Source organism: Nerophis ophidion, linkage group LG03 (genome assembly GCF_033978795.1).
Source record: "Nerophis ophidion isolate RoL-2023_Sa linkage group LG03, RoL_Noph_v1.0, whole genome shotgun sequence".
Taxonomy (NCBI): domain Eukaryota; kingdom Metazoa; phylum Chordata; class Actinopteri; order Syngnathiformes; family Syngnathidae; genus Nerophis; species Nerophis ophidion.
This window is the reverse complement of record NC_084613.1, coordinates 57,008,114-57,028,956: the sequence shown is the minus strand read 5'-3', so window position 1 is coordinate 57,028,956 and position 20,843 is coordinate 57,008,114. Positions and strand designations below refer to the sequence as shown.

The 20,843-nt window shown below is 40.9% G+C and overlaps 1 protein-coding gene across 3 annotated transcripts in view; it reads right to left on the bottom strand.

Moving 5' to 3' along the window:
• The window catches only part of daam2 (dishevelled associated activator of morphogenesis 2), a 179,371-nt gene extending 159,666 nt beyond the window's left edge, over positions 1–19,705 (bottom strand). For 2 of the 3 annotated variants that reach the window (XM_061895681.1, XM_061895685.1), the window contains exon 1: positions 19,534–19,705. The gene's annotated coding sequence lies outside the window, so the exon portion shown is untranslated. Of the gene's footprint in view, positions 1–17,396; positions 17,451–19,533 lie in introns of those variants that run through there. The other variant, XM_061895684.1, reaches the window with a different exon arrangement.
• Between the last annotated feature and the right edge of the window lie 1,138 nt (positions 19,706–20,843).

The window sequence follows — 20,843 nt, the reverse complement described above, 5'->3', positions numbered from 1 at the left end:
TGCACGTAAGCGATGATATTATGGACCTTTGATCCCCCAGGCTGTACTGCATCAAAAACCGACATCAGTGTGTAAAGGATATCACCACATGGGCTCAGGAACACTACATCAAACCACTCTCAGTAACTACAGTTGGTCGCTACATCTGTAAGTGCAAGTTAAAACTCTACTATGCAAAGCCAAACCCATTTTTCAACAATATCCTGAAACGCTGCCGGCTTGGCTGGGCCCGAGCTCATCTAAGATGGACCGATGCAAAGTGTAAAGATGTTTTGTGGTCTGACGAGTCCACATTTAAAATTATATTTGGAAACAGAGGACGTGGTGTCCTCCAGAACAAAGGGGAAAAATAACCATTCGGATTGTTATAGGCGCAAAGTTCAAAAGCCAGCATCTGTGATGGTATGGGGGTGTATTAGTGCCCAAGGCATGGGTAACTTACACATCTGTGAAGGCACCATTAATGCTGAAAGGTCCATACAGGTTTTGGAGCAACATATGTTGTCATCTAAGCAACGTTATCATGGATGCCCCTGCTTATTTCAGCAAGACAAGTGTTACAACAGCGTGGCTACGTAAAAAAAGAGTGCGGGTACTTTCCCGGCCTGCCTGGCGTCCAGACCTTTCTCCCGTCAAAAATGTGTGGCGCATTATGAAACGTAAAATACGACAGCGGAGACCCCGGACTGTTGAACGACTGAAGCTTTACATAAAACAAGAATGGGAAAAAATTCCAATTTCAAAGCTTCAACAATTTGTTTCCTCAGGTCCCAAACGTTTATTGAGTGTTGTTAAAAGAAAAGGTGATGTAACACAGTGGTGAACATGCCCTTTCCTAACTACTTTGGCACGTGTTGCAGCCATGAATTTCTAAGTTAATTATCATTTGCAAAAAAAAATAAAGTTTATGAGTTATCTTGTCTTTGTAGTGCATTCAATTGAATATGGGTTGAAAAGAGCTTGCAAATCATTGTATTCCGTTTATATTTACATTTAACACAATTTGCACAATACCAATAATTGAAAAACTTATTCGGGTGTTACCATATAGTGGTCAATTGTACGGAATATGTACTGAACTGTGCAATCTACTAATAAAAGTTTCAATCAATCAATCAATCAATTCCAACTCATATAGAAACGGGTTTCGTAAAAGAAAATCCATGAGAAGGATGCTACGTTTAGATTCAAGTATGATGAGAATGTCCTCTTCAAAAAAATTCTCCAAATGAGTTGTTTGGAATTTGAGACTTTCTGGACGTAGTGTTCCTTAGTTAAGTCAGCGGACATCTGAATACATGGTAGAGATTTACCAGAAGAGCTTTGCCCAAATCCGACCTTTTTTAATCAGCTGTAGTCAATAAGGTCCCCTTTTTTCTCTATCCTATTGTTGTGGGGCAAACTGGCATGTACATGCAGATGCATGCAAAAAAAAGAAGCATTTAGTTCTAACTTATATTTGTCAGTAGACGCGATATGAATATTGGCACGTAAATAAAACGGCCCTCAAAACAGCGCATTATGAAGAGACAATCAGAAAGCGACTTGAAGTTGGTCCGTGAAACAAAATCTATGCAAAATTTTAACCAAAGCCCCACCATTACATGTTATTAAGACCACAAGGAAGTGTTTTAAATATAGAAAAAAATCATAATATGACACCTTTAAATGTTACTGAAGTTATACAGGTTTGGGTAACAAAACACATATAAAAACAGCAAATAAAACAATGGCACCTGGTTAAAACTGAGGTTGGGGGTGGGAGAAACCCCCTCCCCCATACTTATTTATGCAAATAACCACTTAGTTATTTATTTGGTCTAGGACTGGGCGATACATCTATATATACGATATATAGCGGGTTTGTCTCTGTGCGATATAGAAAATGACTATATCGTAATATTCGAGTATACGTTCTCACGCAGTTGCTTTTAGCTGCGGGCATTACATTTCAGCCTCTTCTAACTCTTTCCTGTCTCTCCTTCTCACAGACAAGCAGGCGCACAAACTTACACATGTCACATACTGTCACGTCATACGTCACATACGGTTACGCCCTCCTCCAGCAGAGAGGTGGCAGACTGGGCTACATTAGCTGCTAACGTAGCCGTACGAGTGGTAATAGGAAAGAAAGAAGGTCCGGATCTGGTAACAAATGAAGGAAGACTTAATTCCCAGTAAAAACAGCAGGGGGTCCATCGTCTGGCGGTGGTTCGGCTTCAAGTGGGACTATGTCGAACAGACAACCGTAATTTGTCATATGTGGGACAAAAGCATTGCTATAAAAAGTAGCATTACTGCTAATATGTAGCATCATTTGAAAAGTCACTCGCTAGAGAATGAAGATTATTTCACAATGTCCGTAGTAACCTACTACACAGTGAAGGACGAATACTATTTGATTTCCTATTATGCAGCTCGTTTTTATTTGACACTTAAAGTGTCTCTGACAATCTTGCACTTTATGTTTTAGAAATGACATGAATGTTTGTGCCATTGCTTAATAACTTTAATAAATACACTTTTGGTCAATTGACTTAGTTGTGATTTCCCTCTCTGCATGAAAGTTTAAAAGTAACATATATGAATGCAGTAGGAAGAACAATGTTTTAATGTATAAACATATAATCATCATACTGCTGTGATTATATGCATCAAGTGTTCATTCAAGGCCAAGGCAAAATATGGTAATATATATCGTATATCGCGATATGGCCTAAAAATATCGAGATATTAAAAAAAGGCCATATTGTCCAGCCCTAATTTGGTCAATCAAAAGAAATGAGCAAATACAAAAGTCAGTTTTTATAAAAATCCCTTGGGAACATGTAAAAAGGGAGGCAAGTCTATACAAATGACAAAAGAGGCACTGATTGGAGGAATAGAATAGAATATCTGAATAGAGCAATCAGTGTTATTTTATTGAGGCAATTCTAGCAGCCAAATGTCATATACACAACAGGAAACAAGTCTCATTAACAAATCTGCAAACCTCTTTTACCTTAACTTTTCACTAGCCAGGTTGGAAGCCGAGACTTACTCTGCAGCAATAACTAAAACACATCCACAACAGCCTGGCACAAGCTGTAAATATGTACCACGTCAACACCCATGCCTCCATCATAGTACCCATTTTAAATGATTAATTGGAGTAGAGTGTGTTTTTGACCGTGCTCGGACCTTTTTATCGTGTTGCTGAAAAGCCTGTGGAATCTCCTCCTTCTGAAAAGATAAACTGAATTTTTGAGGAGAATTGAAAGGTGTAGGCTTCAAAAACGCGAACTCAGCCAGCTCTGCTACCACTAGGGTTTGCTGGGAGAAGGGCCCCTTTAGCAGTGATGGGGCTCAGTCTCTGCGAGCCAGATGGGCCTCAAGGGAAAAGACGGTCCAGAGAGCGGGGGACTCTCACGAATGTCAGGAAAGTTTCCCACAATCTTAACACACAAACAGATTCACAGAGGGCAGCAAAAGAGACTAAGGAGAAGGAAAGGAAAGGGAGGGAAGGGTAGGAATGAGGAAGATGTGGTACTTAACAATAACAGAGGCCAAGAGGGTTCATGCTCAGCCATGTTGCTTGTGAGGAGGCCCGTAGAAACTTACTAAGCTAACACTGGTTTATGTTTATAAACTAATACTCCGTATGCTGTTTTACAGTTCACATCCATAATACACACTAATAATAAGAAAAGTTTGTCTATGAATGTTCCCATTCATCCAGGTCATTGTCATCTCACGGCATTCAATCGATTGCAACTGGACCGTTTTGTTTGTCTTCCATCGCTCATCCGAGTAGACTACATCAATTCGTGTTCATAGACTTAGATTGGACTGTGTTTTTTATACATTCTGATTTATATTTTACTGATTTAATTGCTTTTACCCTTTAAAATTGTTTTTAATCATATTTATTTTATGTTGTTTTTATATATTTTTGTTTTTTTGTTTTTATTCAGTCATTGGTGGAGCATAATATTGTTTTTAATATTGTTTTTAACATGGCTGTGCAGCACTTTGGAAACATTCTTGTTGTTTAAATGTGCTAAATAAATAAAGTGGATTGGATTGGATTGGATGGGTTAAATGTAGTCTAGCGGCTGGTGCCGAAACCTCACATGTTTATACTCCAAAAAAATAGAAAGGTGTGCCCGGGCGAGGATGGCTTCGCCCTATCGTAATGAGAAAAACAACTGTTTTGATGCAAACAAGCAATCTTATTGTCCAAAGCCAATGACGGTTGTTGAGGTGTAATTTCTCCTCGTTGGCATTGAGGTATTGTCTGGCAGAACGATAGCTGTGGATTGACTACTACCAGTCCAAAATAGTCAGAATACCCCGCATAAGCATTCCATTAAGTTATTAGTCATAAGTTTGTTTCTTTTTACAAGCCGTCTTTTATTGAGTTTCATTTATGAAGTGTACGTATCTCAGGCCAGAGCTTATCTTTTTGTCTCCACTCTCCACTTTGACTGATGTTCTTCTATAGTATTCTACTTACTTCTTGAGAAAAAATGTGATATGCATGCTTCCTTTCCAGTGGGTCAACAAAAGTCTTCCAACTTCCTTATATAGAAGAAACCCCTGAAAGCTGGATATTATAAATAAGAAGCAGGAATGCAGAAAGACAAGAAATAAACATTGCAGCTGCTATGTTATCTCTACCCAGCTGTGCACTTTAGAGGCCAGTCCTTCAAAATGATGTCAGACAGGCACACAGTGTTGGTGATAAATAAGGGTTCCTATAATTTGACAGAGCGTAAACACACTAAATGTAGACTGTAAGTTATAGCTCACTTGCTATCCCGACTGCCAAATGAAATTAATGCTGAATGGCACAGTTCTAAAATTAACAGTAGCCTAGATGTAACTTCCCAAATGTAAACAGATAATTTGGGTTTATTATTTAGGCAGGTCGACCTCAAAGTGGGAGAACGGATTGTAACTTTCTGACTTCTAACACAACTTTGAGCAAATTAACTTCTAAATATAGACACAAGCCTCACACTAAAATGTTTAGGAGCATGACATCTTAAAATGCTGTTGGTTTTAGTTGACCTCAAGATAATATTGGATTCTTGGTTTTGAGTATTGAGAAGCACAAGGCCAGGTCCATCTTGATAAGCTCAGTTCAGTGGCAAAGCAAATTTTAGATGCGGAGTTGAAGGGGAACCTGTTGGCAAGAGAAGACTGTTGGGTTGACGCTATGGAGGTTTGTTAAATGGTTCCACATGTGCTCCAGATCCCAAGTGAAAGAACTGCTTTGTGCTCAGCGAAGTAACACACGCAGGTCCCGAACAGAACACCTCCTCATTACCCGTCCTTCACCCAGTCTGTCCCCTTCCCTTTACTGACAAAACCAATGTGGTGTTTTCTCTGTAACTCAGGGTAATTTTAGCTCAGTATGAGGGGCAGGGGCAGACGCTTTGGATGTCCTATTCTCAACCTTCCCCCTGCAGCCTATTGATGGAATCTAATTGCCTCTGACTCCATGGAGACATGGGACGTCAACAACAAATGCAACAAAAATAATGGGAGTTTAAAATGTGAAATGCCCTTTTTTTGGCATTTTGCCTATTGTTCACAATCATAATGAGAGATGACTATGGATGTTATTTTTGACTTTTTATGCATTTTAAATATTAAATAAATGCATTTAAAAGTCTGCTTACAATGGAGCCTATGGGAGCGGCTCAAGTATGCCTATAAAGCAGTAAGTATACTGTATATGTAATGTAGCAAAGAGCACATTATTAATAACATGTAATATTTACGTTTTTAAACCATTTTAAGCATACGCTCTGCATTAATTTAAAAACGCATCACATTTTCTTTTTTTTCTTCATCATTAATTAGTACTTGCTGCAGACTTCATGAGAGCCAACAAACATAATAAAACATCGCTCTCTGTGTAATGTCTGCTGTCATTAAGACGTTAATTTATTACCATTTAGATGAACAATAAGGGCAGCACGGTGGTAGAAGGGTTAGTGCGTCTGCCTCACAATACGAAGTTCCTGAGTAGTCCTGGGTTCAATCCCGGGCTCGGGATCTTTCTGTGTGGCGTTTGCATGTCCTCCCCGTTACTGCGTGGGTTCCCTCCGGGTACTTCGGCTTCCTCCCACTTCCAAAGACATGCACCTGGGGATAGGTTGCTTAACAACACTAAATTGACCCTAGTGTGTGAATGTTAGTGTGAATGTTGTCCGTCTATCTGTGTTGGCCCTGCGATGAGGTGGCGACTTGTCCAGGGTGTACCCCGCCTTCTGCCCGATTGTAGCTGAGATAGGCACCAGCGACCCCAAAGGGAATAAGCGATAGAAAATGTCTTATAATCCTCTCAAAGAAACAGGGGGCAGGACCAAGCGTCTTTGTGTCGTTTTCAAAGTCAAAGTGTACCAACTTGTCGGAGTATTTCCTCAGCCACCTAATTTATGATCTACAATAAACTTCCAGAAAGCAAGGAAGTGAGGAAACACATCGCCTATCGATATTGTCAACTTTGGCACGTAAGCGTGTGATCACAGACCTACTCAGTGGCCTAGTGGTTAGAGTGTCCGCCCTGAGATCAGTAGGTTGGGAGTTCAAACTCCGGCCGAGTCATATCAAAGACTATAAAAAAAAAATGGGACCCATTACCTTCCTGCTTGGCACTCAGCATCAAGGGTTGGAATTGGGGGTTAATCACCATAAATAATTCCCGGGCGCGGCACCGCTGCTGCCCACTGCTCCCCTCACTTCTCAGGGGGTGATTAAGGGGATGGGTCAAATGCAGAGGACACATTTCACCACACCTAGTGTGTGTGTGACAATCATTGGTACTTTAACTTTGCGCTATAAATAGTGTAGGGCTGCAACAACTAATCGATTAAATAAATTAAAATCGATTATAAAAATAGTTGCAGATTAATTTAGTCATCAAAGCGTTGGATCTATGCTATGCGCATGCCCTGCGGCTATGTCTCATGAGGTGGCAGTAAGCCAGCCAATGATGTGCCATGTGCAGCTCACGTGACCACGCAGTCTCCTTTGCCTGAAAACATTCGAAAAATGGTGGAGGAAAGCAGTACCGATAGTTTAGCGGAAAAACATCTTGAGGTTAATGCCTCAATGGAGAAAAGTGTACGACCTAAGTCGTCCAAAGTGTTGTAACACTTTACTTTAAAGACTTCAAAGAAGACAGTTTCCTGCAAAATGTGCAGCATGGACCTCGCATGGCACGGAAGGACAACATTGCTTCAGGAACACCTGAAGAGGAGACATGGAGCCATGGATGAAGGGCAGATCTCACGGTACGTAACCTTAAGTCCAGAGTCCGGATAAATTGATCCGTTGTGTAAGTCTTTGTGTGTTTTTAATCTTTTGTTAACAAAGAGATTTTTCTTAAGGCAGCGCTGCAGCAACTGTTGTGTATTAACTTTCAGAGTGTTAGGAACGTTTTGGAGAGTGCGACAACTTCATTTTCTGTGTTGTTATGAGTCGCAATAGGCATTCATGAGTTCAGCACGGCAGCTCTTTTTTCTGAATAACATTAACGTTATCCCTTTCTTGCAACGCGGGACTGATAATGTGTCTGCGGAATATTTGACTCCGTTTAGAGAAGGGGTCGGGAACCTTTTTGGCTGAGAGAGCCATACAAGCCAAATATTTATAAAAGCATATCCGTGAGAGCTATGTATATATATATATATATATATATATATATATATATATATATATATATATATATATATATATATATATATATATATATATATATATTTAACACTGAATACAACTACATGCAGGGAACGGTGCTAGCCCCTCTTCTCTTCACCCTGTACACCGCTGATTTCTGCTACAACTCAGAGCTGTGTCACATCCAGAAGTACGCGGATGACACAGCCATCGTCGGGTGCATCAGGGACGGCAGAGAGGAGGAGTTTCGGAATCTGGTGAGGGACTTTGTTGTCTGGTGCCACACGAACCTCTTGCAGCTCAATCCATCGAAGACCAAGGAGCTGGTCATTGACTTTGGGAGGTCGAGTCCACGGTCACAACCTATTGTGATCGAGGGAGTTGAGGTACAGACCGTGGACTCATTCAAGTACCTCGGGGTTTGGGTGGACAATAAGCTGGACTGGACTGTTAACACGGACCACCTGTACAAGAAAGGACAGAGCAGGCTGTACTTCCTCAAGAGACTGCACTCCTTCAACATCTGCAAAAAACTCCAGTGGATGTACTACCAGTCTGTGGTTGCCAGTGTTCTGCTCTACATGGTAGTGTGCTGGGGGGGCAGTACATCTAAGAAGGACAGCTCCAGACTTGAGAAACTGATCAGGCGGGCCGGTTCTACAATCGGAATGAAACTGGACACACTGGTGACGGTGGCAGAGAAGAGGACTGTTGACAAACTAGTGAGCATCCTGGTTGATGCCAGTCACCCTCTGCATAGCCTTATCAGTAGCCAGAGGAGCCTGTTCAGTGCTACACTGCTTCATCCGAAGTGCAGGACTAATAGACTCAAAAACTCCTTTGTCCCACACGCCATTAGACTGTACAACTCCTCTCTGGGGCGGGGGGCGGGGGGTACCAGGATGACAGGGGATGCAAAACAATAACAGTGCAATACGTTTTCATAACATGGTCACTACTGCCTACGTTGTCTTGTTATATTCTTATTTTACTGTTATATTTTTATTCCCATTGTTGCTTTTTAGTTTTTATTCTTATTGTAATATTTCTCTATTTTGTTTCCATTTAAACCCCCATTATTTACTTTTTACTTTTATTTAAATTGATCTCAACTCTGTACACTGCTGCTGGAATTTTAATTTTACTGAAGGAACTCTCCTGGAGGAATCAATAAAGTACTATATATCTATCTATCGTTATTAGTTAATGATATTATCAGAGACAACAATCTTAACGTCATCGGTCTCAGCGAAACCTGGCTTAAACCAAACGACTTTTTTGCGCTAAATGAGGCATGTCCTCCTAACTTTACACATGCGCATATTGCCCGTCCGCTTAAAAGGGGTGGGGGGGTCGCACTAATATACAACAAAAACTTTAACCTTAGTCCTAACATAAATAATAAATATAAATCGTTTGAGGTGCTTACTATGAAGTCTGTCACACCGCTGCCTCTGCACCTGGCTGTTATCTACCGCACCCCAGGGCCCTATTCGGACTTTATCAATGAATTCTCAGAGTTCGTTGCTGATCTAGTGACACACGCCGATAATATAATCATAATGGGGGACTTTAATATCCATATGAATAACCCATCGGACCCACCGTGCGTAGCGCTCCAGACTGTAATTGATAGCTGTGGTCTCACACAAATAATAAATGAACCCACGCATCGCAACGGTAATACGATAGACCTAGTGCTTGTCAGGGGTATCACCGTCTCCAAAGTTACGATACTCCCGTATACTAAAGTATTGTCCGATCATTACCTTATAAAATTCGAGGTTCAGACGCATGTTCATCAAACTAATAATAATAATAACTGCTATAGCAGCCGCAACATTAATACGGCCACAACGACAACTCTTGCTGACCTACTGCCCTCGGTTATGGCACCATTCCCAAAGTATGTGGGCTCTATTGATAACCTCACTAACAACTTTAACGACACCCTGCGCGAAACCATTGATAACATAGCACCGCTAAAGTTAAAAAAGGCTCCAAAAAAGCGCACCCCGTGGTTTACAGAAGAAACTAGAGCTCAGAAATTATTATGTAGAAAGCTGGAACGCAAATGGCGCACGACTAAACTTGAGGTGCACCATCAAGCATGGAGTGATGGTTTAATAACTTATAAACGCATGCTTACCTTAGCTAAAGCTAAATATTACTCAAATCTCATCCACCGTAATAAAAACGATCCTAAATTTTTGTTTAGTACGGTAGCATCGCTAACCCAACAAGGGACCCCTTCCAGTAGCTCAACCCACTCAGCTGATGACTTTATGCAATTCTTTAGTAAGAAAATTGAAGTCATTAGAAAGGAGATTAAAGACAATGCGTCCCAGCTACAACGGGGTTCTATTAACACTGATACGATGGTATATACGGCGGATACTGCCCTCCAAAATAGTTTCTCTCGTTTTGAGGAAATAACATTAGAGGAATTGTTACAACGTGTAAATGGAATAAAACAGACAACATGCTTACTTGACACTCTTCCTGGGAAACTGATCAAGGAGCTCTTTGTATTATTAGGTCCATCAGTGCTAAATATTATAAACTTATCACTCTCCTCGGGCACTGTTCCCCTAGCATTCAAAAAAGCGGTTATTCATCCTCTTCTTAAAAGACCTAACCTCGATCCTGACCTCATGGTAAACTACCGACCGGTATCTCACCTTCCCTTTATTTCAAAAATCCTTGAAAAAATTGTTGCGGAGCAGTTAAATGAACACTTAGCGTCTAACAATCTATGTGAAACCTTTCAATCCGGTTTCAGAGCAAATCACTCCACGGAGACAGCCCTCGCAAAAATGACTAATGATCTATTGCTAACGATGGATTCTGATGCGTCATCTATGTTGCTGCTCCTCGATCTTAGCGCTGCTTTCGATACCGTCGATCATAATATTTTATTAGAACGTATCAAAACACGAATTGGTATGTAAGACTTAGCCCTGTCTTGGTTTAACTCTTATCTTACTGATAGGATGCAGTGTGTCTCCCATAACAATGTGACCTCGGACTACGTTAAGGTAACGTGTGGAGTTCCCCAGGGTTCGGTCCTTGGCCCTGCACTCTTCAGCATCTATATGCTGCCGCTAGGTGACATCATACGCAAATACGGTGTTAGCTTTCACTGTTATGCTGATGACACCCAACTCTACATGCCCCTAAAGCTGACCAACACGCCGGATTGTAGTCAGCTGGAGGCGTGTCTTAATGAAATTAAACAATGGATGTCCGCTAACTTTTTGCAACTCAACGCCAAAAAAACGGAAATGCTGATTATCGGTCCTGCTAGACACCGAACTCTATTTAATAATACAACTCTAACATTTGACAACCAAACAATTAAACAAGGCGACACGGTAAAGAATCTGGGTATTATCTTCGACCCAACTCTTTCCTTTGAGGCACACATTAAAAGCGTCACTAAAACGGCCTTCTTTCATCTCCGTAATATCGCTAAAATTCGCTCCATTCTGTCCACTAAAGACGCTGAGATCATTATCCATGCGTTTGTTACGTCTCGCCTCGACTACTGTAACGTATTATTTTCGGGTCTCCTCATGTCTAGCATTAAAAGATTACAGTTGGTACAAAATGCGGCTGCTAGACTTTTGACAAGAACAAGAAAGTTTGATCACATTACGCCTGTCCTGGCTCACCTGCACTGGCTTCCTGTGCACTTAAGATGTGACTTTAAGGTTTTACTACTTACGTATAAAATACTACACGGTCTAGCTCCATCCTATCTTGCCGATTGTATTGTACCATATGTCCCGGCAAGAAATCTGCGTTCAAAGGACTCCGGCTTGTTAGTGATTCCCAAAGCCCAAAAAAAGTCTGCGGGCTATAGAGCGTTTTCCGTTCGGGCTCCAGTACTCTGGAATGCCCTCCCGGTAACAGTTCGAGATGCCACCTCAGTAGAAGCATTTAAGTCTCACCTTAAAACTCATTTGTATACTCTAGCCTTTAAATAGACTCCCTTTTTAGAACAGTTGATCTGCTGTTTCTTTTCTTTTTCTTCTATGTCCCACTCTCCCCTGTGGTCCGATGTACTGCTGTGTATCGGCTGGGGACATCTCTGCGCTGCTGATCCGCCTCCGCTTGGGATGGTTTCCTGCTGGCTCCGCTGTGAACGGGACTCTCGCTGCTGTGTTGGATCCGCTTTGGACTGGACTCTCGCGACTGTGTTGGATCCATTGTGGATTGAACTTTCACAGTATCATGTTAGACCCGCTCGACATCCATTGCTTTCCTCCTCTCTAAGGTTCTCATAGTCATTATTGTCACCGACGTCCCACTGGGTCATTATTGTCACCGATGTCCCACTGGGTGTGAGTTTTCCTTGCCCTTATGTGGGCCTACCGAGGATGTCGTGGTGGTTTGTGCAGCCCTTTGAGACACTAGTGATTTAGGGCTATATAAGTAAACATTGATTGATTGATTGATATCTATCTATCTATGCGTGCATTTTAAGAAAGATCAACATTTTTAGAGTATAATGTGTCTCTTAATCGTTTTAATAACATTATTATTCTGAGGCTAACCAAAAATAATTAAAATACTTATTACCATTAATGCGACTTCTTGAACAGGTGCGGTAGAAACCGGAAAGATGGATGAAAATGCATGTGAATGGTTTGTATTTTTAACGTTATTTTTGACACTGTGATTACCAGCTGAATTATATATTACTTATCGTGTTAAGCAATGTCAGCTAAGATTTATCTGAGAGCCAGGTGCAGTCAGCAAAAGAGCCACATCTGACTCTAGAGCCATAGGTTCCCTACCACTGGTTTAGAGGGAGAAAACGCACTGTTCCCAATTTTGAAAAAAATATAACGGACAGAAATATCTCAGGTTGATTGCATAATGGATCAATGTAGCCCAATAAAGCTCTATAAATCTATTTAGACTTGAGTGACGCTTTAGTATAACTAAACGTTATGAAGGTGCTGGAATATTTCATGGTATTATTCACAGGCAGCCTAAAATGAATCCTTTATTATTCACAACAGAAACGTGTACAATATCTCACCCAGTTTTGATCTGATGAGTTACATGTGTGTGTTATTATTGTTGTATGCTGCAACCCCAATGTCCATTTATTTAATTTAGCTGCTTTTTTTAATGTGGTGGCGTATTTGCCTTTTACGTCAGAAATTATTAATTAAATCAACTAGGTGTGATTTAAGTTACATGTAAATGATGCTACTACAGTATGTACGTTCATTATATGGTTTCGCTCATTTCAGAAAGAAACAAGCCTGCATTAGCGACTTGGTACAAAGGAAGGTGTGCACAACAAAGCAAGCGGCTACATTTACTGATGCTATCCTGAATATGTTGGTAACTGACATGAAGCTACTATCAATGGTGGAAAATGAAGGTTTTAGACAAATAATTCACATCCTCAACCCTGGTTACACTCTTCCCTCAAGTACCCATTTTACCAAACTGATGGAGGGGAAGTACGAACAGACATTCCAAGCATTGTAGACTGACATAAATGCCACCCAGAGCAAATTTTTCTCTAAACTGATTTGTGGACAGGTGTAGCCTATCTTGGCAATACATGACATTACATTGGAGAAGAATGGAACATGAAGTCAATCTGCCTTACAACCATGCCACTAGAGGAAAGACATTCAGCATCCAACATTGCAGAGTGGTTGGAATAAGTAGTAGCCAAGTTTGAAATTCCCCCGAACAAAATTATTGCTATTACGCAGGACAATGGTGCACTTTATTAAAAAAATATATTTTTGTAAAATTTGCCTTTTTTTATTTGGCAAGTTGTAAGAACATGGTGCCAGTATGCGTTTTTTTTTTTGTTTTTTTTCAATAAAATACTGGAAAGGATTGAAATGTATTTTGTCTCTTTTATGCGATTATTAATCGATTAATCAAATTAATAATCGACAGATTAATCGATTATCAAATTAGTTGTTAGTTGCAGCCCTAAAATAGTGTGTCTGCGTCAGCAAGCGCTTATAATAACAGTATCACTAATAGTTGGTTAATATTTAAGTCACGAAAATGTAGTATTTTGCCGCTTTTTGGATGTTTTTTATTGGGTTTTATGGGCGGAATTGAGGACCAGCAATTGGCTCCACTGTAAGCAGACAGAACTGAGGTTGGACATGGGAGGGTGCTGTCACTTCAAGTAGGAAGCAGAGGTGACTGAGGACTTTTTTTCCAATGACGCTTGTCACATCTCCTTATTTTTTTTATATTTCCTTTATGAAGTTTGATATTGAATTCCGATGTATTTTTTTTGTCCAGCCCAACAGATGAGAATTGAACAAAAAGACATCAGGCACAAATAGAGTCCTGTAGTTTTCCTGCCAGCAGAATACTTACATCGTGGGTGCCCAGCAAATCTATTTCATACCAAAACCACTCAATTTAAGTTATTTCCAAACTCAATTATCTCTGGTGAAAGGGCAAACAACTATCTAAGACATAGACGAGAATATTAAATGTGCACCTGTTCCCAAGGTGTTTAGGTGTAGAGACTGTGAAGCCTTTCAAACTTAATCTAAAATGCAACTTCTCCTGCTGCCTATGCTGTAAGGTCAGGAGAAATCATGGTGAAACCAAGACCTAAGTTGCCTCTAATTTATACCAGAGGTGGAAACATGCAAGTCTAATCAGAGTATAGGCGGTAAGCTACTGTTTCCAAGAACACGACACTGACTGTAATGTGAAAATGTGTAGCTTACAATAAATGACAAAGACCAGAACTCAATGTGTTTGGTTTATGATAAACATAGCTTTGATTAATGAGGATTTGAATTGACCACATGGCCTGGAACTCTCCTTTCTGTACATCTGGACTAAAAGGAGGGCACCCGGTGGTAATGAGAAGAACCAAATCTATGAGGGCAGATTGAGGGGCACGAAACAAGAGACGAATAAATAGTGGAAAGGATTTCTTGCTATGTCTTGTTATAGATTACAATGTAAAATGACATTTCCCTATTTCAGAAAAGACCGGGACATATGGCATATGTTAAGATCATTTAACTTCATAGCTGGTTAAATAACAAGCTCAGCTGATGCCCAGAGCCGTCGCCGTATCGAAAATTCCTGCCATGCAGCACTTCCTCTATAACTCAGGTATGACCCAGCAGACAACAGTCACTCTACTGTCTAGAAGAATCAGACTTCAAACTGTTCTAGCCACCCATAAACAAGCCCTGCACACAGATGCCTTTCACTCAATATTTTGCATAGAAAATTGGGAAAATAAAGTTCAGTTACTTTTTAAATGATCTAAGATACATTAAGGCAGGCTGCATTCTGTATGTATTCCACTGTCCTCAATAACTCTAGTTTGCTTGAAAGAGGCTGATAGACGGTTTTCCCTAAAATCTACAGCGATACATTTCCCTTTGCTTGTAGGTTAAAGCATCATCAACATAACATATTCCTGTTTTCTTTACTGACTGACTTTTACTAATTATCATGTTAAACCCCTTAAAGTATAAATCTTACATACATTTTTTTCTTGCAAACATCTTAACAGTGTGCTCTGCAGAGTGGCGCTTACAGTTTGACAGCTGGATGCCAAGAATACAGAAAGAAGTGCACTTACATGCTACACGGAGCCAGGTCTAGGGTTGCCTTGTGCTACGAAAATAAAGCTGTGGACAAACCAGTTTCCCTTTTTTTCCATGTACTGTACTCATAAAGCTTAAATCAGGCCATTGGGGCGGGTTAGGGTTGGACAGAAGGTCATATCTACCACGTCTGACCAAGGACTAGGAGAAGGGGGGACCTTTAGGGGACATTGAGGGGGATCACTTAACAGACACAACATGCGGTGTCTGGAATAGGATTACGCACAAACAACTAATTACTCCCAGACTTTTTTATTCGCCCCTGTGCCAAAAACTCTAAAAAGTAAGCATGCAGGCCGCCTGCCTCGCCACCACAGACAGGAAGAGCAGGCTGAAAAAAATATTAGCAAGAGATCATATGCATATACTGTGCCTAGTACTATGCTGATGATTTATATGATGATAGAATCTGTACAATCTGTGGCACACACGAGGCCTATATGGGAATTTACCAAAATCATCACAATCTTCATTGCCTCAGATGTAACCTGCACATACTGTAATAAAGGATTTGTTCTTGGTAATAACAAACTGTAACAAAATTAGTGTGTGCACATATTTTGATCATATTTTGCTAGGCTTAGTTCAAGCCCCTCTCCAAACCGCAGTTTCACCTAGAGGCCCTTTTCGGTGGTCAAAAATGCAAAGCCTTAATTTGGCCTTCATTGAAAACAAGCCCTGTACATAGTTTGTGTTGCATACGGAATAAAGCTTTTTGTGTTTTAAAGGTGATTGAAATAACCAATGCTGCATTAACAGCCTTATTTCCATTAACCAGTAAATACTGTATCGTTCAAGTCGTTACGCATTTTTCAGTTTTTCCATTGCAAAAAAAATCCCACATTATACCAAATTTGTAGCTCCCTTTTGTGGGTTACCAGTAAAGTGTGTCATAATACTGTTGAAACGTCATTTCCCTGAGTGTGGAACCCTAAGAAAACAAGAAACGACTAGTATAGAAATTGCGTCGCTTGTTTACAGACAGTGTCACATGTTTATTTCTTTGACATGTTATATGGTATGATGTCACATTCCTGCAGCTTAAATTCCTCATGCAAGAGTAATCACAAATATGTTAACAATGTACGTGATGAACGAAACTGATGTTGGCCACTTGGTGAAAACACTGTTTTCCCAGTATCACATTGTTGGCTTAATTCCCTTTACAGTAACAAAAGGAAGGCACAAGACATACTGCAATGGGTATTGGTCAAATGTACATCTTCACGTCAGGAATAGAATTGAGCACCAAAACAAATTTCTTGAACACTACTTGATAATGTCATTGATTTTCGCTCTTTTTATTATTTGTTCCTGGTGAATTCGTTGGTGGATTACACTGTTCCATGCTGTTACGATCTGACCTTCATACTTCCAAAGTAAAGTGCAAACCTCATTTGGGCATGATTACATTCCAAATCAGATGGTGTCACACTAAACTCAATAGGACCACTTTATAGAAATTTGGGAGAACACTGACCCTGCACCCACCTTCCCTCTTAAAAGAACCCATTTTCAATCCTACTAACATATGCCACCTATTTGAGCTGAGCAAGACTTCCAAGTCATTATTCTCCCCTCAGAAATGTGCACAGAACCAACATGTCTAATGTATCCTCTTCAGTCAGCAAGGGTGCAGCCAGAAGCAGCTTACATCAGCCAAGTAGCATTGTTACTCTTGGATCAGACCTATTTTTCTTTCCTCCCTCCCTTCGGAAACGCGCAGGTAGCTGGAAGAGGATTGCATTCTCTAATCAAAACATTGGACCGAAAAATGCACCAAACTGATACAACAGATGCTCCATATAAGACTGGAGGATAACTTCCCTGTTTCATAAATAGAATTGTACAGGTTTAAAGCGTCAAAGGCTTGGAGTGTGGAATGTAGGTGTAGTCAGGGACATGCAAACGGATGGCTTTTCAATAAATCCACCCATCATTGACGGCCATTAACATAAACCTGCGGGGCTTCAGTGAGTTGCCTATTAATGCCTATAAAGAACAGTGTAAAAACAGTAGCATTGCATTGTCAGATCACCTACTCTCAAATCATTAGTGTGTCAGAATGTTTAACAGCCGAAACATTACCTATTGTTAACCTTTGAAGATCATCTGGAGCATACGCGATAATCACAATAAGCACGGTCTTGATCCAGTAGGTGGAATGTGTCAGATGCTAAGTGCAAAGCTGTGTGTGTGTAAGGATGAGGAGGAGGAGGAGGAGGAGGAGGAGGAGGAGGAGGAGAAGGGGACAACTGTGTGCTTGGCATGGTGCTCTGCTTGTAAAGCCTGGTCAGCTGAGCAAGAGGACATAATGCCGCAACACTGCCAGATGTTCAGTCGGATTAAATAGCTCTTGATGCCTTCCCATCCTCTATGACTTACAGTTTGAGATTTGAGCCCTATGGTGGCTACCAAGTAGGAACACATCTACCATTGCTATCATGTTATTTTTGGAAACATATAAAGCAGAAACTAAGCGACTCAGAGAGCTCTCTTCCAGCACCATCTAGATTCATTCTGTGACGGATTAAGACTCAGATATGGTTTTACATCGCATTATGTACGCCTGCACAATCTAACGAAATCCAGTATATGGCAGTTGTAGCATAAATTTCCAATCATCCATCAAGTTTTCTACTGATTATCCTTTTTGGAGTCACAGGGAACTCAAGCTTATTGTCGCTGACTTTCAGACAAATGACGGAGATCCACCTGGACTGGTTGCTCGTAAAACACTTGGCAAAGCAACCATTCACACTGTCACTGGATGGAAGTCCGACATGTCAGAGACGGATTGCAAACTACAATTTCACAATAATGCTCCTTTAAGTCAATACAAAACATTGCAAACTGCAGCCACAATAACCAGCATCGTTGAGTTACAAGTCCGTCTCTTGACTGTCAATCAAAACTGAGCATCATCGGTCTAAATGGATACATAGCTTGCATTAGGCATCAACAATATACGTTCAGTTTTTTATACTAAGATCAGTTTTAAGTATAACACATGTAGGGGCAGCACAGTAGGATAGGGGTCAGTGAGTCTGCCTCACAATACGAAGGTCCTGGGTTCGAACCTGGGTTTGGGATCTTTCTGTGTGGAGTTTGCATGTTCTCCCTTTGACTGCGTGGGTTCCCTCCGGATACTCCGGCTTCCTTCCACCTCCAAAGACATGCACCTAGGGATAGGTTGACTGGCAACACTAAATTGGCCCTAGAGAATGAATGTTGTCTGTCTGCCCAGGCTTGGACCGATTTTTTTATTTTAATCTTTTTTTTTCCTCCCCCCCTTGTTTACCTGTATCTCACCTTTTTTGTAAGGGGCGCCGGAAGTCGGCAGACCCGTCAGTGATCCTGTCTGTCTCCCTGTTTGTCTGATCTTGAATGGGATTGTGCTGAAAATGTTAATTTTCCTGAAGGAATAAATAAAGTACTATCTATCTATCTATCTATCTATCTATCTGTGTTGGCCTTGCGATGAGATGGCGACTTGTCCAGGTTATACACCTCCTTCCACCCGAATGCAGCTGAGATAGGCTCCAGCAACCCCAAAAGGGACAAGCAGTAGAAAATGGATGGATGGATTGGTGGATACATGTCGGTTGTTTTTTTAACCACATCTACTTAAACATGTCTGAAATTAAAACAAAATGAACCTAGTCAGGCACCAGTCTGTTTAAAATGTACAAGCATTGTACAGTGAATTTAATGTATTAAAAAAGCTACCTGAAAATATGTTGGAAGTAATTTTTTGAACATTTTACTCAACTTTCACTGCTGAATAATGTATTTTCCTTTGTGGATTTGTGTGCCGTTAAAGAGGGGAAACAGCGCCATCTATGGGCATACGAGGGAAGCTGCCGAGTATAATGTTGGTGTCTTAATATGTATCGTAAAATTATTTTATGACAGAAATGAAAACGCTTTGGTGGCATGGCGACTGAGAAAAGAAGTGTTCAAACAAGGCAACATAGGTAAATATACAAGCGATAACGAACAAACGATGCTAACGTCCTTTCACATCAAAGACAGCATGTCGTTAGGAAACACAATGGCGTACTTCGGGTTACAAAATGCAAAAAGTGTTAGGAAATGACGCATTCCCACGTAGCAAATGCCCACGAAGGTGTACCACCTGCACGCCACAGCTGCCTCCCAACTGATGGGAGCAAAGCCACGGGGGTGTGAGCGACACGTTCATATTGTCAAAATGGTTGCTTACCGTCTCGGCACTTTACTGAGAAACCCCGTAGTGTGTGATGATAATAATCCCTTGTTTTTTGTCAGAGGACAAACGTGCTGCGGGAGAGCGGCGTGGATGTTCTGCGTGGACTGAACTGCTCATTCAGCTGACTGCTCGTGGACGGCGAGGGACTGTCAGGTCCGTCCGCACATGCGCACCACGCCTCCATTCTTAAAGCTACCGCACTGTGGAGATGCTTGTGTGTTGACAATCACTGCTTGGACACGAGTCATTTTTATTAATTTCATTTGATATAGAAACATTTTGATAGAATTGATGTGATGGCGTATTCAAGAACCAAAAAAGGTTTCACAAAAACAGATAACATTTCTAGCCTCCATGTTCTGCACCCCTCGTCCTCATTTGGGTCATGGGTGTGTTGGAGCAGGTGAGAGGCTGTTATATAATATACCCTGAACCAGACCTGGTCAAATTAAGGCCCGTTAAAGGCCTACTGAAATGAGATTTTCTTATTTAAACAGGAATAGCAGGTCCATTCTATGTGTCATACTTGATCATTTCGCGATATTGCCATATTTTTGCTGAAAGGATTTAGTAGAGAACATCGACGATAAAGTTCGCAACTTTTGGTGCTAAGAGAAATGCCCTGTCTCTACCGGAAGTCGCAGACGATGACGTCACATGTTTGATGGCTCCTCACATATTCACATTGTTTTTAATGGGAGCCTCAAACAAAAAGTGCTATTCAGGCCGAGAAAACGACAATTTCCCCATTAATTTGAGCGAGGATGAAAGATTCGTGTTTGAGGATATTGATAGCGACGGACTAGAAAAAAAAAAAAAAGCGCGATTGCATTGGGACGGATTCCGATGTTTTTAGAAACATTTAGTAGGATAATTCTGGGAAATCCCTTATCTTTCTATTGTGTTGCTAGTGTTTTAGTGAGTTTAAAAGTACCTGATAGTCGGAAGGGTGTCTCCACGGGTGTCTTGACGCGCAGTGTCTCAGGAGAGTCGACGGCAGCTATGGACGGCACAAGCTCAGCTTTTCCCCGGTAAGAACTGACTTTTTAACCACAATTTTCTCGCCGAAACCTGCTGGTTGACATTTGGTCGGGATCCATGTTGGCTTGACCGCGCTATGATCCATAGGAAAGTTTCACCTCCAGGAATTTTAAACAAGGAATCACCGTGTGTTTGTGTGGCTAAAGGCTAAAGCTTCCCAACTCCATCTTTCTACTGTGACTTCTCCAATATTAATTGAACAAATTCCAAAAGATTCAGCAACACAGATGTCCAAAAAACTATATAATTATGCCGTTAAAGCA